The sequence below is a fragment of the Corythoichthys intestinalis genome, chromosome 12 (genome assembly GCF_030265065.1).
Source record: "Corythoichthys intestinalis isolate RoL2023-P3 chromosome 12, ASM3026506v1, whole genome shotgun sequence".
Classification (NCBI taxonomy): Eukaryota; Metazoa; Chordata; class Actinopteri; order Syngnathiformes; family Syngnathidae; genus Corythoichthys; species Corythoichthys intestinalis.
In genome coordinates, this window is record NC_080406.1 from 4767138 (window position 1) to 4794914 (window position 27777).

At 40.6% G+C, this 27777-nt stretch overlaps 1 protein-coding gene and 1 long non-coding RNA gene across 4 annotated transcripts in view; one reads left to right on the forward strand and one right to left on the reverse strand.

Moving 5' to 3' along the window:
- Positions 1-27777, reverse strand: part of dachd (dachshund d) — a 357117-nt gene that overhangs the window by 259454 nt on the left and 69886 nt on the right. The gene's annotated exons all lie outside the window — the stretch shown is intronic.
- The window catches only part of LOC130927486 (uncharacterized), a 44525-nt gene continuing 19287 nt past the window's right edge, over positions 2540-27777 (forward strand). Inside the window, exons 1-2 of the long non-coding RNA XR_009066438.1 lie at positions 2540-2797; positions 4608-4672. This is a non-coding gene — a long non-coding RNA (uncharacterized LOC130927486). The remainder of the gene's footprint in view (positions 2798-4607; positions 4673-27777) is intronic.

Below are 27777 nucleotides of genomic sequence, written 5' to 3' on the forward strand. Positions count from 1 at the left end.
AGATCGAGGGAGATTATCAGTGGTCTTGTATGTCTTCCATTTTCTAATAATTTCTCCCACAGTTTATTTCTTTACACCAAGCGTTCTACCTATCGCAGATTCAGTCTTCCCAGCCTGGTGCAGGTCTACAATTTTGTCTCTGGTGTCCTTCGACAGCTCTTTGGTATTGGCCATAGTGGAGTTTGGAGTGTGACTGAGTGAGCTTGTGGACAGGTGTATTTTATACCAATAATGGGTTAAAACAGGTGCCATTCATACAGGTAACGAGTGGAGCCTTGTTAGACCTCATTAGAAGAAGTAGACAGCCAGAAATCTTGCTTGTTTGTAGGTGACCAAATACTTATTTTCCACTCTAATTTGGAAATAAATTATTTAAAAATCAAACAATGTGATTTTCTGTTATTTTTTTCCACATTCTGTCTATCATGGTTGAGGTTTACCAATGTTGACAATTACAGGCCTCTCTAATCTGCTCAAGTAGGAGAACTTGCACAATTGGTGGTTGGCTAAATACTTATTTGCCCCTTCCCACTGCTCGGGTTCTGTTCCTCCCAGTCACACCCCTCTCGGTCTCACTTTCATTGCCCACATGAGCGTTGAAGTCCCCCAGCAGAACAGGGGACTCCCCAAAGGAAGCGCTCTCCAGCACACCCTCCAAGGACTCCAAAAAAGGTGGGTACTCTGAGCTACTGTTTGGTCCGTAAGCATAAACAACAGTCAGGACCCGTCCTCCCACCCGAAGGCAGAGGGAGGCTACCCTCTCGTCATCTGGGGTAAACCCCAGGGTCCATGCGCCAAGCTGGGGGGCAATAATGATATGCCCAAAATATGCCTACACCTGCTCTGCTCCGCTCACCGTGGGCAACTCCAGAGTGGAAGAGTTCAAGCCCTCTCAAGAAGATTGGTTCCAGAACCATAACTGTGTGTGGAGGCGAGTCCGACTAGTCGGAACTTCTTTGCCTCACACACCTGCTCAGGTTCCTTCCCCGCCAGATAGGTGACATTCCATGTCCCAAGAGTTAGCTTCTGTAGCTGGGGGTCGGACCGCCAAGGCCCCTGCCTTTGGCTTCCGCTAAACTCCCTACACATCAGACCCCTTTGGCCCCTCCCACAGGCGGTGATCCCATGGGAAGTGGGACCCACAATGCCTTTTTGGGCTGTACCCAGCCGGGCCCAATGTTCTTTGCTACAGTTTTAATGATGAAATGAAGTGTATTTCAGACGAAATTATATTTAGCTATCTACAAAAACTACTTTGCATTCCGCTATACTATTCAGGAAGATAGTTGGTACTTGCTTCCTGGTCATATTCTGAAGTGCGCGCCCCTTCTCCTTAATTGGCTCGCCACCAGAAAGCAACATTTAAGGGGAGGTTCAGATTTTTTTAAATTCATGATGTAACGCGTGGCAGGGCAGGATGAGTGCATAAAAGGTAAAAAAGGGAGTAGACGTCCACTTATGCACTTTTAATAGACAAAAATAAATAAATCCAGCTCAACCACTCGTCACTCGGGAGTACAACGGACCATGTACACATCGTCACACTTGACTCCCCAAAAAGTAGGAAGCAACTGAAGAAGAAAGAACATACAACATAAAGAGGCGCCACCGTGTGGTGGATGTCCTAAGGAACAAAAAGGATCACAGAAGTGACCGTTACATAGTCCCCCCTGACGAGAAAAAGGCTGTCCACAGCCGTACACAGCTGAAGATGAACCATAAAACAGCTAAACAGCATACTATACATAGACGACTGTAAAGGCTGAAAGGCACATAGGGCAAAGACTATATGAAAGATAAGAAAAACAAATGCACAGTGGTTTTTACTCTTTGAACTTCAAAAGCTTCGAAAAACATGAACCTCAATTTCAACAACAAACATGGGCAAATATGGTAACCAAATCAACATATGACAAACAAAGAAGAGCAGCACAAAACATGGCCAACAACCAGAAACGGCTCACTCCAGGTCAAGTCTGTCAGTGTGAAAGGCATCGGTTCTTTTATGATTAGCCCAACCAGACGCCATCCTGGGGCAACGTCTGGGCCTGAGGTCGTATCGCCTTGACGATCCAGGAAATAGACGGATCCCAAACCAATGTCGAAACAGCGGTCAGACCATCACATCCAAGAAATAGACGGATCCTTCTCACGATAATGTCGCAGCCGCGGTCGGGAAAACTCCGATCCTCAGAGGCACAGGAATCGCCAACCACCATCCACGTGAGGCAGTCGAAGTCACCTTCGAATCCAAAACACGATTGAGGTCCAAGGAAAAAATGTTCGGGCGCCATTTGTAACGCGTGGCAGGGCAGGATGAGTGCATAAAAGGTAAAAAAGGGAGTAGACGTCCACTTATGCACTTTTAATAGACAAAAATAAATAAATCCAGCTCAACCACTCGTCACTCGGGAGTACAACGGACCATGTACACATCGTCACACTTGACTCCCCAAAAAGTAGGAAGCAACTGAAGAAGAAAGAACATACAACATAAAGAGGCGCCACCGTGTGGTGGATGTCCTAAGGAACAAAAAGGATCACAGAAGTGACCGTTACAATGAGTTAGAGGGGCTTTCAATAGTCGGTGGAGTATGTTTCAACAAAATACCTTGCAGTTTGTTAGTTATTTGTTAGTCGCTGTGCTCTGGAGTGGCTAAGCTAGCATGAATCAGTGCTGCTTGCTAGCATGCCAATAAAAAAACAACATTAACGGATCTAACTGTTCAAATGAAGCCATGTCATCGTCAAAGAGTAAGCAGTACAGTGTGTCAGGGTGATTGATGCTTCAATACAGGTATTACCGGTTAGGTTAGGTATATTGAATGATTCAAATGTGTTTTACACTTTAAACTTTATTTATTTATTTTGCTTAGAATCCATCGTAGTGAGGCGTTCGGAGGTTCATGACACTCACGCAAATATCAAATGTACAAGGTTTAAAATACAAAGGTTTAATTTCTGCCTTTTAAATGAGTAGTGAATCCATAGAAAATGATGAAATTCAGTTCACACTACTGCAAACTCCAACATATTAATTTATTAAGTCAGACATAAAAGGAAAAAAAGGACACTGCTTTGATGTTTCTGTTCCTGCTGCAGTCAAAAGTAATGATAATTTAGACCCAAAACTATCATTAATATTATTAGTCGATTCCATAATAACAAATAGTTGGATCCCAGTAATCTCATGAATCAAACCAAACCTTAGAGAAGGAGCGCACACCTGTATTTTCCATTCCTGCAGCTGACAACAGCACCGTAACTATAAATTGAACTCAAACTATCATCTTTATTGCAACTAATTCTCTCTTCCTTAGGCCTGAACCTCACTGATCAATAAGCCATCAGCTGAGGAGGCAGTTAAAAATGTAAGGACATATACAGGAACAGGGTCACGCAAATTGAGTTGGGTCACAGATTCTGGGACTTCATTCATTTCAATTTCTGGGAGGGAAGGCAGGTTCTTGCTGAGGGGTCGTCAACCTTTCTGAAACTGAGAGCTACTTCTTGTGATTAATGAATCCAAGGGGTTACCAGTTTTTTAAGCACTTCTTAAATGATAAATTTTGAACTCGCCTCCTCAAAGATATGATAAGGGGGACATAAGCATTTATTGTTTACACTTTGTATTTTCCCCACCTGGTACAGGTGCATTTATTTAATATAAAACTGAGCCACATCAGAAGAAGAACTAGACGAAATTGACTTTTCGTTGACTAAAACTAGACGAAGACGAACACATTTTGAAATGACTAAAACATGACTAAGAATAATAAATATTTCCGTCCAAATGACCAAGACGAAAACTAAAAGGACTGCCAAAAACAACACTCCAACAGTCCATACAAAAATGACAAGGTCCCGCAGAAAGACCACAAACACATCGTGTTTTAAGATCCAATGCAGGATGCCACTGAATGACCACACCGAAATACAACTCAATTTATTAATTATTAGGGCTGTCAAACGATTGAAATTTTTAATCGAGTTAATTACACCTTAAAAATTAATTAATCGTAATTAATCGCAATTCAAACCATCTCTAAAATATGCCATTTTTTTCCTGTAAATTATTGTTGGAATGGAAAGATAAGACACAAGATGGATATATACATTCAACATACAGTACATAAGTACTGTATTTGTTTATTATAACAATAAATCAACAAGATGGCATTAACATAGATCCATGTACTTGTAGTTCTTAAAAGAGAAATGTTAGTACAAGTTATAGAAATTTTATATTAAAACCCCTCTTCATGTTTTCGTTTTAATGAAATTTGTAAAATTTCAATCAAAAAAATAAACTAGTAGCCCGCCTTTGTTGATGTCAATAATTACACAATGCTTGGGTGCGTAAGCCCATAAAATCAGTCGCACCCAAGCGCCAACAGAGGGCGACAAAACTCCCCCCAAAAAAAGTAACAAGTTGGCATTGCACTGTGCTGTCATTTTAATCTGTTTGAGCGGGGCATGTGCGTTAATTGCATCAAATATTTTAATGTGATTAATTTAAAAAAATTATTACCGCCCGTTAACGCGATCATTTTGACAGCCCTATTAATTATATGAAATATTAATACTTATTTTTTTAAACTGAACAGGCTCCACGTATGGTGTGAGAGGCTGCGGGCTGTTTACCCAGGAGCCATTCAGGACCACTTCTTGGGTAACGTCTTGTTGTCTGTTTTAGTTATTGCTAGTGAGAGCCAATACCACAGAACGCAAGTGGCATGTGAACGTGTTAGCAGTGTTTGCGTAAATAATACAAAATAATTGAATGTCGCCGTGTCAGCTGGCTGTAATGCTCCTGTACTAACTGTCGTTTATGAGGATCTGTTTGATTGACAGCCGACACAGGAACCGCCCCTCGCTAACTTTATCACGTGACCTCGACTGCCTAACAATCAGGTGGCGACGTGAACAAAAGCCCATTCCGAATAAATTCCCACTGTATTTGTGCTGGGATTTGATTTAGTGGCCTGTAGGGAAGCACCATTTGGTAGCGCAAGAAGAGGCGGGAGGATGTAGGTGGTGTCTGACAATGTTTGTGTGCGCGTATGAGGGGGCTGGGCACCAGGGGAGCAGGGTGGGTAGAGTCGGGGTGGTGGTGCTCATGTGCCAGAAGTGTTTATTGTGTCATGGTGATTTATTGAGTGAGCTTCATTTCACTGAATGTTCTCAGATATTTATTTCCCTAAAGGCCCTCACAAAGATATGAACAGGCCTGCATCCACATATGTCATCATTGCCCATTTTACAGCATCAGGAGATTTCTCTCCGACTAAAGGGAGGAGGTGGTACTGTGACGAGTGGTGTGGGGGGGGTTGACGACGGCTCGTGGCGATCGGGCCATACGAAAAAATGTCATTTCGGAATACGGCTGATAACTTTCCTGGTTCTGCCCACCGTTCAGTGCCACATATAGTTGATTCTTATGAAAGCTATGCATTACGGTATTGAAGGACTTTTAAAAAAGATGGATTAAAATAGCAGAATGTTACGCTGACTCCAATTTTATTTTCATCAACACATAGACTTCCCTGTCAGTTGACGAGACAGCTCTTACAGACATTGCGCTACGGCTACCGGCTACAGGCAGAGCGTTGTGATGGCTTTCACGGCGATAAACTCAAACACACTCTGCGTTCTAACGCAGAATGTAGGTGGAAATAGGTTTTAGTGCATACAAGCAGGCAGGAGAAAGTGATTTGGTTGAGGATTCAAGCATAGACTTAATAATGTATTGACGGGACACGGGGCCAATCAATAGGGGGCCTGCATTGTTGGCAAGGCTGTCAAAGCTGACCGAGTGGAATCAGACAAATAGCTTTTTTCGTTGAAAATTTCATGTGAATAAATGCTTAAATCCCCAAATTCTTTGTAGATATGGACGTAGAACAGACTGGATTCTTGGTTAAAAGCAGAAAAGAAAAACGGGCAGTTAACATTTATTTTACGTAAATATGTCGAAGTACAATGCTAGTCTGTAAGTGAATCTAGCTAGCAGCCGCCTAATATAAGCAGAGCTTTTTTCGTTGAAAATTTTTTGTGAATAAATGCTTAAATCCCTGAATTCTTTATAGATATGAACGTAAAACAGTCTCGATTCATGGTTAAAAGCAAAAAAGGGCAGTTAGCATTTATTTTACATAAATATGCTGAAGTACAATGCTAGTCTGCAAAGGAATCTAGCTAGCAGCCGCCTTTGCTTTTCTGGTGAAAATTCTTACGAATAAATGCTTAAATCCCCGAATTCCTTATAGATGTGGACGTAAAACAGTCTTGCTTCTTGGTTAAAAGCAAAAAAAAAAAAAAAAAGAAGCAGTTAGCATTTATTTTACGTAAATATTGCGAACTATGATGCCAATGCAGTAGCGGCTAATTTCTGACATCGATTTTTTTTAAATGTATGCATGGTACGAAAAATATAATCCTCGAACAAATCACTCCTGAGACAATCCTTCCTGTTTGCATGTGGTACAGCTTTCGTATTTTTTCAACAGAAATCCGGCTTTAGATCGCGTCGTGCGTGTGATGTGGGCGGCCCCCCTACTTGAATGTGAGGCGCAGTGCATGACCGATATGACCCATCAATACCAATATGAAGTCTATGATTCAATGTAATTATTGAATAAAATAGCACCATGAATACACTTTGAAATTTTGTGACATAAATGAATGAGGAAAAAAATTAGCCTAACTTTAGCTTGAAATATTTACGCAAAATGAATGATAACTGCCCGTTTTTTTTTTTTTTTTTTTTTTTTTTTTTGCTTTTAACCAAGAATCTAGACTGTTTTACGTTCATATTAGAGCAGGGCGGTAAACCGAAAATTTACCGTCACCGAAATTCTTAACGATGACCGACGTAATTTTGACCATGTCGGTAAATTCGGTAAATTAATAAAACAAGAAAACATAGTCTTTTCATCCCGCTTTGATTCTGTGTTGTTCGTCTATGTTCATTCCCCTTTAAGAAACAATCAATGGGCTTACGTAGGGAGTCACGTGATCATCAAGGAGCCAATCAAACAAAGCCCAGTAAGCTAACGCTAGCAGCTAACGCTACAAGCAAAACGTGATGGAGTGTGGCTTAAGGGAGGTTCACCAAACTTTTAACCGACATTTAGTAGACTCTTGTTGGCATCCAGACGGGCTTTCACCCGCTGTCCTCCCTGCTGTTCTCACGATTTCCGGAGATGGTGCTTTCAGTGCTTTCTACTGGTAGCCAGGCTAACGCTAGCTAGCGGCTAACGCTACAAATGAACGTGATGTAGTCGGATAGCGGCTCTAACTTGTCGAAACGGCTGAACTTAATGAGTGGATTGGGCACGGACTGCATCTAGCAATTACTATGTGGCATTATTTTGTATCTGTCTGTGTGTGATTCTTTGATAGCTTTTGTGATGGTAAAGCATTCAGCTTAAAGTACAATCCAACGGCGAAATTTATAATGACCGAGAAATGGCCCCAGCTATTTTTCTGTATGTGCTTATTTCTGTGTCATTATTGCTATCATAAAATCTTAAGCGTTTCATTTGAAGAAGATCAATATAGCTTTAATGTGTGTGTGTCTCCCTCTGTTTGTTTGGGGGTTCATTTGTGCGTGCATTTATTAAAAAATGCACTGGGGGGGACCCTGAAACCATAATGTAAACACTTGTATTTAATAATTATGTCACAGCATCCATTAACAATAAGTTGTCTTTTTGAAGTGTACTGTTCAAGCTGCAAGTCATTTGTGTTACAATGACATGATTGCACAGGCATATTGATTTTGATAATGTACATTGTTCAAGTCATACACGCTGTTATAAATGTTCATACTTGAATTCTTATTGCTTACATTACATTTTTATAAACTTAATGTTTAGACTGCATGTACAATTGTTAAATACAGTATATGAAATTGAATGCTGGTAAATAAATCAACAAGAAACAGTTAATCTGTATTTCATGCATTGATTCACATTTTCAAATTATATAACAGTACGCTTGGGCGAATTTATCGTCATTTATCGTTATCGAGATAAATCTGCTCAATTTATCGTGATACATGTTTAAGGCCATATCGCCCAGCCCTAGTTCATATCTATAGAAATTCCGGGATCAATGCATTTATTCACTGTTATTATGTTATTTACTGCGTTTATTCTCTGTAGCGGCTGGCTGGGTTTTATAAATTCATGAAAATGTCCAGTTTTCATGATTTTTCACGGGACCAATTTGAAGAGAATTCCTCTGGCCGCTAAGAGGCAGCGCCTGCCTGCGTTGACATGGCTCCTACCAGTAGGGGGAGAAGGATTAGTTCTTTTTTGTTGGCAGTTTACCCCTTTTATCATGGGGCATTACTGCCATGTACTGGATTGACAGTTTGGCAAGAGATCAGGCAGTTACAGACTATAATAAGGAGTAGCTCTAAGAGACGTTTATGCTGTTGTAATTTATAAAAATGTTTAGTTGGCACATAGACTACTGTGTGTGTGTGTGTGTGTGTGTGTGTGTGTGTATTGACCGGACTAAATTTCCACAGGTCTGCATTATATTATTTTTTAAAAATAATTATTGATTTTTTTTTTTTTTCCCTTGCATTTTGTTTGATTTTTTTTTTTTCCGGAAGAATAAAGCCTGTTGAGTAACCTGTAAGCTGTTGAGTAAAAAAAATATTTCCATATAGTATATAAAATATATGTATATATATATTTGGTCTGTCAAAATTATCACGTTAACGGGCGTTAATTTTTTTAAATTAAAAAAAAAAATGTTAAAATATTTGACAGACAGATTTTAATGACGGTACAGTGAAACACCACTTGTTAATTGTGTTTTATGGAGTTTTGCCGTCCTCTGCTGGCGCTTGGGTGCGACTGATTTTATAGGCTTCAGCACCCATGAGCATTGTGTAAGTAATTATTGACATCAACAATGGCGGGCTACTAGTTTATTTTTTGATTGAAAATTTTACAAATTTCATTAAAACGAAAACATTAAGAGGGGTTTTAATATAAAATTTCTATAAATTGTACTAAAATTTTTCTTTTAAGAACGACAACTCTTTCTATCCATGGATCGCTATAACAGAATGTTAATAATGTTAATGCCATCTTGTTGATTTATTGTTGTAATAAACAAATACAGTCCTTATGTATCGTATGTTGAATGTATATATCCATCTTGTCTCGTCTTTCCATTACAAAAATAATTTACAGAAAAATATGGCATATTTTATATATGGTTTGAATTGCGATTAATTACGATTAATTAATTTTTAAGCTGTAATTAACTCGATTAAACATTTTAATCGTTTGACAGCCCTAACATATATATACAGTATATATATATAAAAACACACACACATATATATGTACATATATGCAGTATATTCGAGTAAAATTCAAGTATCTCGAGGCCGGGCCGAGTGTTTTTTTTTGGAAATCAAAATGTGGTCACCCTATAGAAACTTTTAAGTCGCTATTTCGGGCAAAAACTGATGAATGATATGTTGAATATTGCTATTGATCCTGAAAATGTAGATGAGTATCTTTGCATTTGGTGATTTTTGTCCATCTAGCGTAACATCTGAGAATTTTATAGCCATTTTGTTTTGTTATACTTATGTATGAAAATATTGGGAATTTTATTTGGGAACGACTTTGAATTTTTTAATGCCGCTGCTCATTAAGACTCATATATGCCTAAGGAGGGGGCTGTTTTGGTTTTAGGCCGCTAGCGGCTTTGGTTTCGAAAATATTTGAATTTTAAAAGTTTTGATAAAAGGCCTCCTACGGTACGTCCCTGCACCCTGTTTCCTGTCAACTGATAGTGAAGTCTATGATCAACAGTTTGAACTCCCTAATATTTTAATATCTAATTTATTAATGTCTAAAAAACTCATTAAAAAATGTAAACTACAAAAAAGGGCTTTGGATATCGGAAATCGGCGGAAATGTTTTGTTAGATATCGGCATCGACATTTGAAAATCCACCTTGTATTGCAAATCGTATAGTGAGGCAGCAGGAGGTTCCCCTTCGACTAAAAAAATCCCACTACTTCACAGAAACGGCAAATGAATAAAGTTATCATAACAGCTGTCTCCCACTGACAACATGCTCGCATTTGACAGTGGCAAATGGCTGTCATCAATACAATCCCCAACTCTGACACTCTGGTCTCAGTGAAAAGTCCTGTCACAAGCTGGAAAAATGTGCGGCTACGGAGCGAGGAGGGTCTCGTATCCATCACCGTAACACTGTTGGAGGATGAGGAGGAGGAAGACGAGGGAAGCAGCATGTCAATGAGCCTAGCCCGTGTCACTGAGCAGCACACACAAGAGCCATCTGGAGAATCAAAAGACCCCAACCATCTGGCCGTCTCAGCCACTCTCTACCCCGACTGAATAAGAATGGACCAGACACTGTTTTACCATAACGCTCCTGGCCTGAAAAGTCCACAAACAACACAGTTTGGATTAAAATATTGTTTATGATCATTAGATGTCCTCTTGTTAACCAACAGATGTGGCAATATGGCCTCAGTTGTTTGATTAGTTCATTTTTTTGCTACGAGATACTGAACAAGAAAAGCATTATCTCCAAATGTATGTGTGTTTTTTTAGTTACAATTTTGGAATTGGTCAAACCAAATAGATACAAAAGCTAGGTTCACACAGTAGATCTTCATGCACAAATCAGATTTTTTTGTGTTTTTCCGACTCGAGTGAGGCATTAGCTTGACGACCATTTCAAATCCGATCTGGGCCACATTTTTTCAGAATGTGGCTGAGGTCTGAACTGTCAGGTCTCCCAAATCGGAATTAATGCAGCAATTATGTCAGCAAAGAGCGAAATGCACGGACCACGGCAGCGATGGAGCTGTACATTAGCGTTCGCGCCTAGCCTTAACTCGGCTTTTAGGTTAGAGTAGCATTTCTTCAAAAATATATTCAAGTAACAGTAAAAAGTGTGGTGTGGTGTGATAAAACTACTCTTAGAGGTATACATTTGTCTCAAAAAAGTTAGTAGATGTAATGCACTACTAGCCACCTCTGACGGTGAGTATATTATATACATTTATAATTATTTTTTAGCGAGCGGGAAGGGGTTACGGGGGGACAGAAAGGCAAAACGAAAAGGTGATAGAGACAGAAAACAACAAGAAATAGATTTAACGCATACACTTACTTTTAATACCATTGTGCTATGGTTAGCCAACTGTATTTCTAGTTGACACCATTAGGGGGGCCTGATGAGCAAGGAGAAAAAGGAGGGGGGGAGCGTCAGAAAGATTTGATTGGGTGAGAGGTGTAGAACCCAGTATTATGTGCATCACTTGTAAGTGTGGATATGTTGTCATCCAATTCTATGCTGCCTGATCGCTAATCCTGCCACCGATTCGTTCTCTACTTGGGTGTGTCTAATTGCATCCAGTCATGCGTGAAACCCATCAGACGTGTGATAGTACTGCCGACAAGTGGAAATGATGCCCGGAGGCCACTCCAGGACCAGCCCCTCCCCAGCCAATCGGGGGGGGGGGAGCCAGTGCGGCCCATCCCTCCTCTTGGAGCTCTAGCAAGGGGGCCGCCATCATCCCCCTTGGACTCAGGGTGGTCCTCCGGACCATCCACGCCCCCATTAACCGGCCTTCAAGGAAGGGATAAGTGGACACGCCACCGCTCCCCAAGCCATCCCCCACCATCGCCTGCCCGCCCGCCCACCAGCCGCCACCGCAACCTCCAACTGACATGGCACACCGCGGGAGACCCCCACGGCCCACTAGACCCATGGAAGGACAGGGTCCCCACCCAGAGAGGGCGACACCCTGCCGACCCACCGGCACCTGGCCAGCGACCCGCACTGGAGCCCAAGAAGGATACCCGGGCAGAAGAGAGAGGGGAAGGTGTAAGCAGGAGAGCGCCGAGAATCCATCGCGGAACCAGAGCCCTGACCCCCCCCAACCATCAGCCAGGCAAAGAGGAGGCCACCCCCCGGGAGCCATACAGGCAGTCCCCGGGTTACCAACGAGTTCAGTTCCTACGCTGGGGACATAAACCAAATTTCCGTGTAAATCGGAGTTAACCCTTTAAGTACCTCTACACAATCCAAAAAGTATTGAGTTTTTCTTAATGATGGAGGAGACACTGCCCTCTGGTGGCTGTAAGACTGAGCAGACTCAGACTTCTGACATGGGTAAAGGTCAGCTGCTCTCTGGTTTGGCCCACATAAAGCTGTAAGTTTTTTCAGCTAATAAATGCTTCTGTATGAATTTGCAATTAGCTTTAGAGCTATAGTTTGTGGTGTTATGTGTCAGCGATTTGCTATGAGAATTGTAAATACGTTAGCTTTCATAGCATTTAAGCAAGCAGACTTTTGTAAGGCAAATTAGCCTAATTGAATCTACTATGTTTCCAAAATAATCAGACTACATGGACGTTTGAACACCAATTGTTTTGTGTCAAATGTTTTATTGTTAAAATGAACACAAGTACCAGGGCCGTACAGAGACCAATGGAGGGGCAGGTGCTCATAGATCAAAAGGGGCACATGAACAAAAATTTAATACACCTTACAACAACATAACTTCCAGTTTAACCAGTGAAGGAATCTGATCTTTTAACCAGATTTCCGGAATCACGCCAGGCGAACCGCCGGACCCGCGCTGGCGCAGATCCAACGACCCGGGCCGGTGAGACTCCGACAACCTGGCCAAAAAGGCTAAACTCAGCGCGTTCACCTTAGTCTTAACCCCTTGTACTGACTCCATTTTGAAAGCTGGAAAAAGGCTTCGAAGCACAAGTTGACAATTTATTCAGGTCAACAGCAATCAAACGGCAAGGCGAAACAGACTCGGGCGAGGAGGCAGACTCGTTCCAAGGTCACCATATCACAAGTCAACAAAAGGTTCCCGCAAAAAAATGATAACAATTAGTTAAACATTTTTTCACTTTTTTAAGGCTCTCGCAGGGCAGGCTGTGGGCAGAAGAAGGGTGTGCTTGGGCATTGTTTAGGATTATTGTCTGTTTGTGGATTGGACAAGAGGATTTGGGAGTTACTGTTGTCAGGGTACAGGGGGTTATGGATGTTGCCACCTCAGCGTCAAAGGACATCTTGGAGTCTTATCAGTTGTGTCATCAGTTAGATATCGTGCGTTCTCCGGTGTGTCTTGCGTTGGGACAGGACGTCCCGCCATTTGTTCTGGACTGTCCGGAAGAACTGATTTCGCGAGTTGTTGATGTAGATGTGGGCTTGTAGATGTCTTGCCTCATCAGCGTCAATCTTGCTCAGTCAGTCGTATGACGCACACTTTGGGCCTCCGTGATAAGAATGCGTCATGTATCTCTTATGTTCTATATTCGGCTTGTTTTTCTTAAACTATAAGTGCTATTTATTTATATATTGGGTGTGTTAGAGTAATACAAACAGTCGATCGGTAAATAGGAGAAAATATACTATTCCCTTCACCAGCTTTACAGTATAATTGGCTGTGACTGTGACAGACTTTAATTGGGAGGGGGAACAGTGAATAGAAATCAACACTGTCATCAACATTTTCTGGCTGTGACTCAGTAGGGCTTTGCCTTTTTTTTACCTTCACCCTCCTTACTCGTTGTTTATCTGAGAACTAAACCAAATTAGATGTTTCTATTATTTCATTATTAGAGAACTTAAAGATGTGTAACTTTCTAGGTAACGCTGTGAAGAGAACGGACAAATATGGTTACCTATAGAGAGTAGAGAGACACACGGGTCGAAATAGCCTTGGGGCGGGGGTGGTTCATTATTAAAGTAGTGAACTATATATGAGAAAATTACATATTATTATTTTGAAAATATCCACACACTTAACCTGGTGTAAGAATTTTTACTACAGTATAGGGTTGCAGCTATCGATTATTTTAGTAGTCGATTATTCGATGAACTAGTTCGATCGAATAATCGTGTAATCGGATAAGGAACCTGAAAAAAATAAAATACCTGAGCTGAGCTTCAAACGGTATATATAAAAAAAATAAAGAAAAAAGATCTATGCACAACAAAAGAACAGTTAGCTAACTTACAAAGCAATAGTTTGCTAGCTTAAATGCTATTAAATGCTAACGTTTTTTTTTTTTTTTTTTTTTTTTTACAATGCTCTTAACAAGTGGTTCAAACACATATTCCTACAAAAAACGGCTAAATATATCGATAAACTAATTTACAAAAAAAAACAGCTTACGTTTGTCTTAACAGGGAGCTGTTGGATTCAGCCATGTGAAATGAAGCAGACCAGAGGGCAGTGTATCCGCCCTAATCAATAAAACTAAATGCAAACACTTTCAAAATAAACCATTACAACACCACTTTAATTAAACGAATATTCGAAGCAACAAAATTTAATTCGAATATTTTTTTCTAATCAAATACTCGAGTTAATCGATTAATCGTTGCAGCACTTCTACAGTGTTTGCTCAAAACGGTTTATTAGGGTAACACCTTTTGTTTTTAACCACTAGATGTCCTGGGACTCCTCACCACACACCCAGGTCACAGAGGAACAGTGTGCAAGGGGGGTGTAGGGCTGGGCGATACGGCCTTAAGTACGTATCACGGTAAATTGAGCAGATTTACCTCGATAACGATGAAGGACAATAAATGCGCCCAAGCGGACTGTTACATAATTTGAAAATTTGAATCAATGCATGGAATACAAATTAACCATTTCTCGTTGAATTTGTTTGCCAGCTTTAAATTTAACAATTGCACATGCAGTCTAAACATTAAGTATAAAAAAAATCTTGTAAACAATATTAATTCTTGTGTGAACATTTATAACAGCTTGTATGACTTGAAAAATGTACACCATTATAATTATAAAAATCAATATGACGACTGTGCAAACATGTCATTGAAACACAAATGACTTGCAGCTCTAACAGTACACGTCAGACAACTTATTGGTAATGGCTGCTGTGACAATTATTCAACACAAGTGTTTACGTCAGGTTTCAGGTTTTTTTTCCAGAACATTTTTTAATGCATGCACCCCCCACACAGACACAACCAGATTAAAGCTGTATTGCCGTGATGCCAATGAAACGTTTAAGATTTTATGATGGCAGAATAAAGCAAACAGAAAAATAGCTGTAGCCATTAAACTATCATATTATATATAGGCTTCACTGTTGAATTATACTTTATGCTGAGTGCTTTACCATCATGAAAGCTTTCAGAGAAATCACACAGAAATACCAAATAACGCAACATAATGATTGCTAGATGATGTCCGTGCCCAGTCCACTCATTAATTTCAGCCGTTTCGACAAGGTTAGAGCCGCTATCGGACTCCATCACGTTCAGTTGTAGCCGCTGTTAGCCACTAGCGTTAGCCTGTGGCTTGGCTACCAGAAGAAAGCACTGAAAGCATCCTCTCCTGAAATCTCAGAACCAGCGAGGGTGAAAGCCCGTCTGGAACCCGCCAAGAGTTTACTTAATGTCAGGTGAAAGTTTGGCGAAGCTAACTTAAGCCCGCCTCCATACCGTTTACTTGTAGCGTTAGCCGCTAGCGTTAGCCTACCGGGCTTCTGTTTGTTTGGCTTCCTGAAAACCACGTGACTCCATACGTAAGCACACTGTCTGGTTTATTAAAGGGGAATGAACATAGCCGAACAACACAGAGTCAAAGCGGGATGAAAAGACTATATTTTCTTGTTTTATTAAATTTACGGACATGGTCTAAATTACGTCGGTCATCATGAAGAATTTAGGTAACGGTAAATTTTCGGTTTACCGCCCTGCTCTAGGGGGGTGTTTATTATGCGCCTGCTTAGCGGCACACAGACGGCTTTTTTTTTTAAAAGGTGTTTTCGATGTTAAAGAACAAAAGATGCTTGTAAGAAAAAAGTATAATTTTCATGTGTTCAACTTATTCTTTGACTTCTGAACGTGTCTAAATTACACTACGCGGTGGTTGAGTGCTGACAAAGAGCAAACTGTCATCTTGACCCTCATCATTGCTTCGGCCGGGCAGGAAATGAAGCAACATTCGTGCACATCCAAATTAGCCGGTTAAGCAAATCTCGCCCCTAATTTGAATGGGACCGGTTAAGTCGGCGTTAAACGCTCGCCGCTTTTATACGCTGACCCCTGGTGCGCACCTCTCCTTTTGGGGTCATATCATCATTACCATAGTGCAAGCTCAGAGACTTGCATTTCCGTGCGCCTTAATTAATGTGTGTTTATAGGGGAGGGGGCGCTCTTAATGAAACATGGCTACGTCCGTCTCGGGGGGCGCGCGAGAGACAGCTCGGCTATTGTGCGAGCTGTAAACGCTTAATTGATCTGTGGAGCATATTTGACTGTCCGGATTGGGAGCCTTCCCTGATTACTTTTGAACTTCAGCAGAATGCAGCTAGCGTCTGGGGTCTGTTTACTGGATTTTAAAAGTGCACACACACGCTCAAAAAGGCCGGAAAAAAGTGCGCGGCGGGATAAAAACGCACAGTGGCCCGGTCCTTCCCTCGTGTGTGTGCAGCGGTGCCGATGACAGGGGCCACGGCCTCCTCCGCTCCAGGGAGCGCCAATGAAAAAGAAGCATTTCCTCTAACATTCCACGGGTCACCAAAACAATTTGCCCGCAGAGCACCGGCTAACGCCGGAAAAAAGCCGGCGGGTATCACAGGAAGGCGCGGGATAGCGTTTAAAAATACAGTACGATTCCTCCTAGCCTGGCATTGTTGTATAATTAATACGTTTGCTGTGTGTTCTGCATCGGAAGGAACTAATTTCATTTCTCACGCTTCAGCGACTTTGTGATTACTTTTAATGGAGAGCACACAGAATGATTCGCTACTTCATTACCCGGCAACACATACGACAACTGCGGCTAAACACGTAGCCTCGCGACTTATCCCGCATATATGTCTATCTGAACGGTATTCTTTATAAATATAAACAAGTGTGCTAAAGTCAGCAGAAGTTACACATTTTTGTACATATGTGTATTTGTAATTTTTTGCATGCATGCATTTACTGTAACGTTAACGGGCTATGAATGACAAAAATTGTAGTAAATAAAGAAATAATTATTTTGCACATCGTGCTGCAGTTCACAATCAATTCCTCAAATTCCCAAGGGAAAAGTAACTGTACACATTTTCAAATAACAGAATTAACTGTACTCTATTACAATTTTACACGATGGTGAAGAGTAAAACAAGTACCAATGCTATTAGTGCTGCAACGATTAATCGATTTAACTAAAGTATTCGATTAGAAAAAAAAAATTCTAATTAAATTTTGCTGCTTCGAGTATTCGTTTAATTAAAGTGCCGTTGTAATGGTTTGTTTTGAAAGTGTTTTTTAGTTTTATTGATTAGGGTGAATACACTGCCCTCTAGTCTGCCTCATTCACATGCCTGAATCCATTAGCTCCGTGTTAAGATCAACATAAGCAGAGTTGTTGTTTTTTTTTTAATGCATTTGTAATTTAGTTTAAAGGTATATTTAGCCAATTTTTGTGGGAATATGTGTCTGAATGATTTGTTTAGAGCATTGTATAAATTTTTAAAAAAAAAGTTAGTATTTTATAGCATTTAAGCTAGCGGACTATTACTATGTAAGTTAGCCAATTGTTCTTTTGTTGTACCTAGATTCTTATTTATTGTACCGTTTGAGGCTCAGCTAAGGTATTTTAATTTTTTTATGTTCCCAATCCGATTACTCGATTATTCGAACTAACTAGTTAATCGATTAATCGACTACTAAAATAATCGATAGCTGCAGTCCTAAATGCTATGTTTCCCAAACAAAAAATGGTAATTGAGCATACAGTCCCTGACTAAAGTCTTGTTGCCTTTGATTTTGTAGAAACAATTGCTAATAACCTAACTTAATTATTCAGTTGGTTCCAGAAATGTCTCATATGAAAGCCAAAACCCTCCCAAATGATGTTGAATGTACAAAAATATATTTGTTTCACTGAAAAAATATTTATCATTTAATAAAAACATAAAGGTCAAATTTTGGCAAGACGAAAGTTTTGTCACCTACAGAAAGTATCAAATACAATATATGTTACATAACATAAGCAGTTCGGCAAGGATTCATACAATTTATTGACTGAGTCATCAGGAACAGTCTTGCATGCCTCCCAGAGTTCACCAACATTCTTGGGTTTCGTCTTCCATGCCTCCTCTTTCATCCTGTTCATATCTGGTGACTGGGCTGGCCAGTCCTGGAGGATCTTGATCTTCTTTGCCTTGAGGAACTTTGAGGTAGACATTGAAGTATGCGATGGAGCACCATCCTGCTGCAGAATTTGTCCCTTTTTATGGTTAGGAATGTGAGAGGCAGCTAAGAGTTGTTGATATTTCAGACTATTTATGTTGCCTTCCACCCTGCAGATCTCTCGCACACCCCCATACTGGATGTAACCCCAGACCATGATTTTACCACCACCAAACTTCACTGTTTTCTGAGTGAATCTCAGATCCATGTGGGCTCCAGCAGGTCTCCTGCAATATTTGCGGCGACTGTGGTGTAATTCAATGGAAGACTCATCTGAAAAATCCACCTTTTGCCACAAAACAGGAAAGTTTGGTGGTCAAAATCATGGTCTGGGGTTACATCCAGTATGGAGGTGTGCGAGAGATCTGCAGGGTGGAAGGCAAAATAAATAGTCTGAAATATCAACAAATCTTAGCTGCCACTTACATTCCTAACCATAAAAAGGGACAAATTCTGCAGCAGGATGGTGCTCCATCGCATACTTCAATCTCTACCTCAAAGTTCCTCAAGGCAAAGAAGATCAAGATCCTCCAGGACTGGCCAGCCCAGTCACCCAGACATGAACAGGATGAAAGAGGAAGCATGGAAGACGAAACCCAAGAATGTTGGTGAACGCAAGACTGTTCCTGATGACTCCATCAATAAATTGTATGAATCCTAGCCGAACCGCATGGGTGCAGTCATTCAAGCCCGTGGAAGTCATACAAATTCGCTTGTGTTATGTAACACATTTTTGTATTTGAAGTACATTTTTTGTTCAATTTTTACACTACTTTCTGTAGGCGACAAAACTTTTGTCTTAAATGATAAATCTTTTGTTCAGTGAAAAATATATCTATATATATTTTCTTACATTCAACCTCATTTGGGAGGGTCTTAGCTTTCATATGAGCCATTTCTGAAATCAATTGAATCCTTAAAAGTCAGGTTTTTAGCAATTGTTTCTACAAAATGGATAAGCGACAAGACTTTTGTCAGGGACTGTACTTGTTGTTATGTTAACTCTGAAGTAGGACAGACTTTCAGTAGCAAAATTAGTGGTGTGTTCCCCACCTCCACAACATTGATGTCTTTTTGCATTACTTACAGTGGCTGCTGCTGCTGATGCTGGCCGACAAAAAAAACTTCTAATAACTGAACTCATTATATTATGCAAATAATGTTGCTTAGAAGTTGGTGGGGACAATTTGAGCATCCTGAAAAGTTGGTTGTGTTATGTCCCCACCATCCCTATGCAAACCTACGCCCTTGATCTCCATGTTCATTTAAAAAATATATAAATGTATCTGAAAACAGTATTAAAATTGACAGTATTTGAAACAACAGCTAGCGATGGGAGATTTTTTTTTTTTTTTTAAGAAATATCACAGATAATATTGGTTTAGTAAAGAGTGTTATATGATGTTATGCGATCAAACTGTCCCTAATGCAACATTTTGGACCGCTTGAGCACCTTTATTCAGTTTTTTAAAGAACTGGTCGTATCGTTTGTACATTTTAGTCAGACAAATTTGCAATCAATTCCTCTTAAGTGGTGGAAAAATCACACAATTAACAACCCTTTAATCCAGATGGAGGTATAACCATGTCTCAAGGCTCTTTTAAAGGACGCCCCACTTCCCGTGAGCCACCTTGGCATTTCCCGCAACTAACAAAAATAACTCGCTTGAGGCTATTCGGCTTTTGTTTCAGCCTAACAGATGGACAGTGTGTGCTCAAATTGAGTTTCCTCTAATTGCGTTCATAATTTATCTGCCCTGCAGATTTTGGATTGAAATACACGTTTCACGCTTCTACTTATACCTCCGCGTTTTATTCTCCCCCTCCTTCATCCCGGACTCGGGCGGGATAAAAGGAGTTTGCCGAGTGCCGTGTTCATTAGCGTCGCGGTCTGTCCTCCGGGCTGAACACGTTCAATAGGCGCGATTGTCTTTCTTTCAATATACACTTAAACTGCGCAAGATTGCGAGTGTAAAGCTCGGCGGCGGCCTTCCCAAGTTCAATGTTCCGATCATTGGTATCGGCATGGTGAGGCGAGCGCCATGTAATCAAATATCCGAGCGTTAGTCTAAGCCTCCGACAAGGACATGCATATTCAGGGCCTTGGCTGTATGGCATTCAGGTACATGGCGCATGGGAGAAAGAGCCCACTTGAGTTCTTTATTCCTAGTTTCTACACGCTGCATGTTCAAGTGGCTCTTCTCCTGCCACAAGTGCTGAGCGCCTATTCTTTGCATACAAGCATGCAGGTACATGATACAACTGACTAAAACCTCTTTTCCGATATAGACCACCGGCTGTTTCAGTTTTATGCTGCATAACAACCCAACACAAAAAAACATGCTGTATGAACCATTCCGGAGACAACGGTTCTGTGCAGACCGTACATTGACTCCATTGATCATTGTTAACACATTAAATAAAATGTTGGCAATCTTAAGCAATGCTTCTCTTAAAATAGAAATGATAGAATTATTCCGTTACAGCCCTAAAGCAGAGTTCATTTGTGCACAGCGAACCATGCAAGTTGAGGCCATAGACTTCACTATCAGTTGACGGGACATTGGGCCGATCAGTAGGGGGCCTATTTTCAGAAACTTAAAATTCAAATATTTTCAAAACCAAAGCCGCTAGCGACCTAAAACCAAAATAGACACCTCCCTTAGGCATATATGAGTCTCCATGAGCAGTGACATAAAAAAAATTCAAAGTCATTCTCTAATAAAATACCAATTATTTTTTTATACAAGTATTGACATAAAAAAAATTCAAAGTCGTTCTCTAATAAAATCCCAATTATTTTTTTATACAAGTATAACAAAGCCTAAAATTTCTAAAAATTTCTCAATTTCTACACTAGATCAGTGGTAGCAATATTTAACATATCATATAAGTTTTTGCCCGAAATAGCGACTTATTTTTTTCTATAAAGTACAATCTCTTTAATCTGGAGATCAATCGCATTATGTTTCCTCTCCTTCTCAAAAAAGAAAAGTCAGACTTAGAAAAACAAAACTTTGCTTTCATCGCTGTTCTAATGTGCTGTTTTTTTCTCTCCCTTTTTTGCATGTGCTGTTGCCATTTCTGACTCTTCTGATGTTCAGGTGAGTTGTCTTTATCCCTTTTTAAGACTTTTTTATTTTTTTATTTTTTTTAGACTTTTTGTACATTTTTCAAGTTTGGTCCCCCAATGTCCCCAAATCAACAAGACGTGTCCCCCAAATGTCCCCAAATGAACAAAAATGGACCCAATATCAACAGGATGTGTCCCCCAAAATGTCCCCAAATCAAAGGAAGTGACCTGATATCGACGTGACCTCCAAATGTCCCCAAATCAACAGGACGTGTCCCCAAAATCAAAGGACATTGTGTTGATTTGTCCTGTTGATTTTGGGACATTTGGAGGACACGTTGATATCAGGTAATGCCCCCAAATCAAAGGAGGTGACCTGATATCGACGTGTCCTCCAAATGTCCCCAAATCAACAGGACGTGTCCCCAAAATGTCTCCAAATCAAAGGAGGTGACCTGATATCAACAAGTCATGTCCTCCGAATGTCCCAAATCAACGGGAAGTGACCTGATTACAGGACGTGTCCCCAAATCAGCAAGAATGGACCCAATATCAACAGGACGTGTCCCCAAAAATGTCCCCAAATCAAAGGGAGTGACCTGTTATCGACCTGTCCTCCAAATGTCCCCAAATCAACAGAACGTGTCCCCAAATCAAAGCAAGTAACCTGATATCAACGTGTCCTCCAAATATCCCCAAATCAACAAGACGTGTCCCCAAAAATGTCTCCTAATCAAAGGACGTGACCTGATATCAACAAGTCATGTCCTCCAAATGTCCTCAAATCAACAGGAAGTGACCTGATAATAGGACGTGTCCCCAAATCTGCAAAAATGGACCCGATATCAACAGGCCGTCTCCCCCAAACTGTCCCCAAATCTAAGGAAGTGACCTGATATAGACATGTCCTCCAAATGTCCCCAAATCAACAGGGTGTGTCCCCAAAATGTCCCCAAATCAAAGGAAGTGACCTAATATCGACGTGTACTCCAAATGTCCCCAAATAAACAGGATGTGTCCCCAAAATGTCTCCAAATCAAAGGAGGTGACCTGATAGCAAGAAAAAACGTGTCCTCCAAATGTCCCCAAACCGACAAGGAATTGACCTGATAACAGGACGTGTCCCCAAATCAAAGGAATTGACCTGATATCAACAAGAAGTGTCCCTGAAATGTCCCCAAATCAACAAGAAGTGACCTGATAAATCTGTACCTATCACAGCAAAGCCCCATGGTAATTTATCCAGAAATTGCAGTTCCGAGTTGATACAATAAAGCCATGTGATTATTGTTGCGACATCTCATTAGTGAAACTAAGGGAAAGTAAAGTGTAGCAGTAGCGTTTCTTCTTCACAAGTCTACTAAAAGTAAAAAGTACTACTACTATTACTACTAAACCTACTCTTTGAAAAGTTGCTCAAGTAAAAGTGACATGTTATTAGCCACCTCTGCCCACCATGCATGTGGGAAGAACCTGAAGTCCCCGGAGAAAACGGCCGTAACCCAAAATCCCAGTGAGTTGGATGCGCTAACCACTAACCCACTGTGTCACCCATCGGCAAAATATTGTAACAATATTTACTGTGCATACACGATTCTTTCTTACACTCTGGTGTCAGAAGTATCAACATATCTCGTTTTTTTGAACCAACCGTACCGCACATCACGCCCTGCTTCGGTCTAGACCCCCGCTGCCTCTCACTCGTGGTGCTAAAGATTATAGGCTTGTCTCCAGTCTTTATCGTAGCCTCTGCCACCCTTTAATTGATGCACCCCTGCCAATTTATACTTGAGCCCCAGCACTGACCCCTATTAACTACCTGGCCTCGCTGCGGCGTGTTCCGAGAGATTCCTCCAGCCCCTAATCAACTCCTCTTTAGAATGCCGCTAAACACATTTTCATTCCCAGCAAGTGAGCCACTTCACACGCCCTGACCGCCAACTTTTTTTTTTTTTTCCCCATCTGGATGAAGATAAGCTGCGCAGTTCATCACTTTCACGCAGTCGTTCGCCAACCGTGAATCTTTATTTTTCTTCCGTCCTCAGATTAGCATCCTAGTAAGCCTGTACCAGCCACATGTCATTGCACTACCTACTTGGCGCTCGTCCTAGATCTTGCGTATTCGGGGGAATGTTTGTTCACGGTCCGATTCTAAACGAGTCCACTTTGGGGTTGAGAAATAACGAGGGCTGTGAGGGTATTCTGTGTTCTTCAGTGAAGTGTTAGATTTGCTTCCTGATGGACTTCCAATGTTAAGACAGTTTCAATCGGTATAATGTTCTTTTAAATTATGTCCAAAAAAATTAACGGAAACTACAAAACCAGTGTGATTTGTTTTTGGAACGGATTAGTAATCCTACTTTCAAGAGGTAGGACTACTTGGATGCAAGCAGCAGAGGTTCTGACTAGGGTTGTTCCGATCATGTTTTTTTGCTCCCGATCCGATCGTTTTAGTTTGAGTATCTGCCGATCCCGATATTTCCCGATCCGATTGCTTTTTTTTTTTTTTGCTCCCGATTCAATTCCAATCATTCCCGATAATTTTTCCCGATCATATACATTTTGGCAATGCATTAAGAAAAAAATGAATAAAATTCGGACGAATTTATACATTCAACATACAGTACATAAGTACTGTATTTGTTTGTTATGACAATAAATCCTCAAGATGGCATTTACATTATTAACATTCTTTCTGTGAGAGGGATCCACGGATAGAAAGACTTGTAATTCTTAAAGGATAAATGTGACTTTGTATATTGTGACTAAATATTGCCATCTAGTGTATTTGTTGAACTTTAGTAAATGATACTGTAGCCATTTAACTGTTCTGCCCAAATGAATGATGAGAAGTGCAACCATGACTGTGCGTAGTGGCACCAATTGATATATCTTCTCTGCGTTGGGTAGTAACATAGGGTGTTAAGGAAAAGATCAACCACTACCGTTCTTCCCCACATTGCTTCCCACGATATTTCTAATTGTTGAGAGAGGGATTTTAAGGCTTTAGCCAATTAAAAAGAGGCTCGAAAGACTGCCAAAATTCTCTCTACTCATTTTACGCTGCCTGTTAGCTCTATATATAGGTAAAACGGCGCCATTATAGATTGAACGCGACAATCCGTGAGTGGGTCGTGCAGCGCATGCGTTAATTGCATTAAATATTTTAACGTGACTGATTTAAAAAAAAAAATTAATTACCGCCGTTTACGCGATAAATTTGATAGCCCTACTTTAAACCAAAACTAAAGACTCTGGATGAATGTAAGACATTTTGTCTGTAACGTTAAATACAATTAGAAAACGATTTAATTCGAATCTATATATATATTAAAAAAAGGCATGTCCGATATTTTATTGCCGATTCCGATACTTTGAAAATGACGTGATCGGGACATCTTTAGTTCTGACTATTCTTCTTAACTAACTTGCATTCTGAAAAACATGATGACTAACTAATTGTTAAAAAGTGCTGTATGGAGTTTGTCAATTTTTTTACTTGAGACTGTCACCTTAGGCCAAAAAGTGTAACTGCAGTTGCTGTTAAGTTCGTGCATAGCACGTATATGCTTGTATGAGCACATACATAAAGTACGCTAGAGCTGAAACGATTACTTGAATATTTCGAGTAACTCCATTTTAAAAATTGATCGAAATTGAGCAATCGTTTAATTTTGCCAGCTCTAAGCTTGACGTTTTACCCGGACTGTCACGAAGTGGACGGAGGAACCAGGTAATGTACAGTTGACATGCTAGCGTATGCTGGAACGCTGATGACGTGACACTGAATGCTATTTGTATGTGCCTTATATACTGTTCTTAGTTGTTCTTTGTGACATATTAAGGAGCGCACAGTCCTTATGATGGAAACCTTTGTGATGCATGAGTGTGTTGCAATATGGTGGCACATGACAAAACACTTTGTGATGGAAGTCTGATGCAATATGCTAGCAGGTGAGCACACGTGACACTTTTAATGCGGCACAATGCGCTGACATCACGTGCATGGAGGTAGAAGGGAGAGGCAGCGGATATATTTGATTTCAACCACACATGAATATAGAGGTTACGACAAAGAAGCTGACAAAAGCGAAGAGAAAGGCTCCAAGAAAAAGCAGAAAATGTCAAAAGTGAGAGAACATTTCAAGCTGGAGACCAAGGCAAAAACTGGAAAAACCACCACGCAACCCGCCCGCCTAGTCCCCGTTCCACCAAAGGCACCAGATTTACTCCAAGAGTTTACTTCAAGACCGAAGACGCAATACTCGGGAAGAGGTAAAATTAACGTAGCACTAATAAATATGATTAATCTTACTGTACCTTGCTACGTACCTTGCTTGTAACGTTAGCCCTGCGGAGGGCTAGGTTTCTGTTAATTATGGCTACTGTCGATGCGTGGCTAACGTGTCAGTCATACAGGCTTTCATAATCTGGAAAAAAAGCGCTGCAGATTGATAATGGTATAAGATAAAAGCATAATAAAGCTAACTGTCAATTTCAGCTCAGTAGCGATTGATGGATAAAACACCAAGTAGCACTGGTGCCTAATGTGCTCCAATACAGCGGGTATCATACATTTATTTTAGGGCTGTCAAAGGATTAACATTTTTGATCGAGTTAATTACAGCTTAAAAATTAATTAATCGTAATTAATCACAATTAATCGCAATTCAAACCATCCATAAAATATGCCAGATTCTTCTGTAAATTATTGTTGGAATCGAAAGATAAGACACAAGATGGATATATACATTCACCATACGGTACATAAGGACTGTATTTGTTTATTAAAACAATAAATCAACAAGATGGCATTAACATTATTAACATTCTGTTAAAGTGATCCATCGATAGAAAGACTTGTAGTTCTTAAAAGAAAAATGTTAGTACAAGTTATAGAAATTTTATATTAGAACCCCTCTTAATGTTTTCGTTTTAATAAAATTTGTAAAATTTTCAATCAAAAAATAAACTAGTAGCCCGCCATTGTTGATGTCAATAATTACTTACACAATGCTCATAGGTGCTGAAGCCTATGAAATCAGTCGCACCCAAGCGCCACCAGAGCGCGGCAAAACTCCATAAAAACAATTAACAAGTGAGCGTTTCACTGTACCGTCATTTAAATCTGTCTGAGCGGGGCATCTGCGTTAATTGCGTCAAATATTTTAACGTGATTAATCTAAAAAATTAATTAACGCACGTTAACGCGATAATTTTGACAGCCCTAGTTAAAATAGTTAGTATCATGTCTTCGGTGGGTGAGAAAAGTGTTTTTGCCAAGCAGAGACTCAGCAGCGGCCAGTACCAATGTATGTGCTTCAATAAAAATGGGTAACTTTCAGTCTTTAAGCCGATACTTTTTCCTCCTCTTTGAACCCTGCAGTTTATAGTCAAGTATGGCAAATAGAGTTTTTCAGTTTTAGAAGAGTTGTGAAGAGTATTGAAAATGATTGAAAAGTTTTTTCCGGAACGATACTGGATTGTAAAAGTATCAATACTTAAAGTCCATCCCTGCACTGCATGTCTACACCACAATGACTTTGATGGCGCGGAACCCTACGTAGATCAAGTACACAAGCGCGTTTAAATATAGAGCTCAGAGGCAGACACAGATACACAGCATCGAGGTGTCAGAAAGCACTGTGGCGGCCACGATAAGAGGCCGACAATGATCCTGTGCAGCTATTAGGCCTCAAATAGCCGGCCAATACAAACACTTGTCGCGCCAAGCCATTGTCACTCTGTGGATTTACAGTGAAGGCCAAGGAATTTAGCCCACTGTGCTTTTGTACAACATTTCCTGGGCCAATTGGGCACATTGTTTTAAAAAAAAACTGCAACATTAATAAAGAAGAAGAAACATACCTTTACGACACCCTTGTTGCGACAAGCGCGTCTAATTAAAATTTGCATTTCCGCCACAAAATTGGGGGGGGGGGGGGGGGGGTTGGGGGGACTGCCATCTTTAAACAATCTTTGCAGCGCTGGTAGTGAATACACAATATCGCAATAAACAGGACAATATGTGCAGACGCCGGGTGGCGTTAATTAAAAGCCTTGATAGACACGGCTTCGATCTTTGGGAAGAAGAAAAAAAATCAGGAATTAAATTGCTATGAGCGGCACAGAGAGCAGTTGAGGGCTCCCTCAGGGGGATTCATGAAACAGACTTTCATACAGGAGCCATCAGAGCCCCCTCTAGGCAAGAGGGGGTTGTGAGGGAAGAAAGGGCCCAGCAGCGGGATGTCATGTGTGGGACGATGGCGTCGCTGACCTCTCATTTCATACTTTAATAAAGTCGCACCCAGGTGTCCTTGATGCCTTCCAGTTGCCCTGAGGGCTCGGAGGGAAAAAAAAACATGCACAAAGCTTTCCCCTACTTTGTATTATATATCCATCAAGGGTTCTGGACAGCTACAAATACAATTTACGAC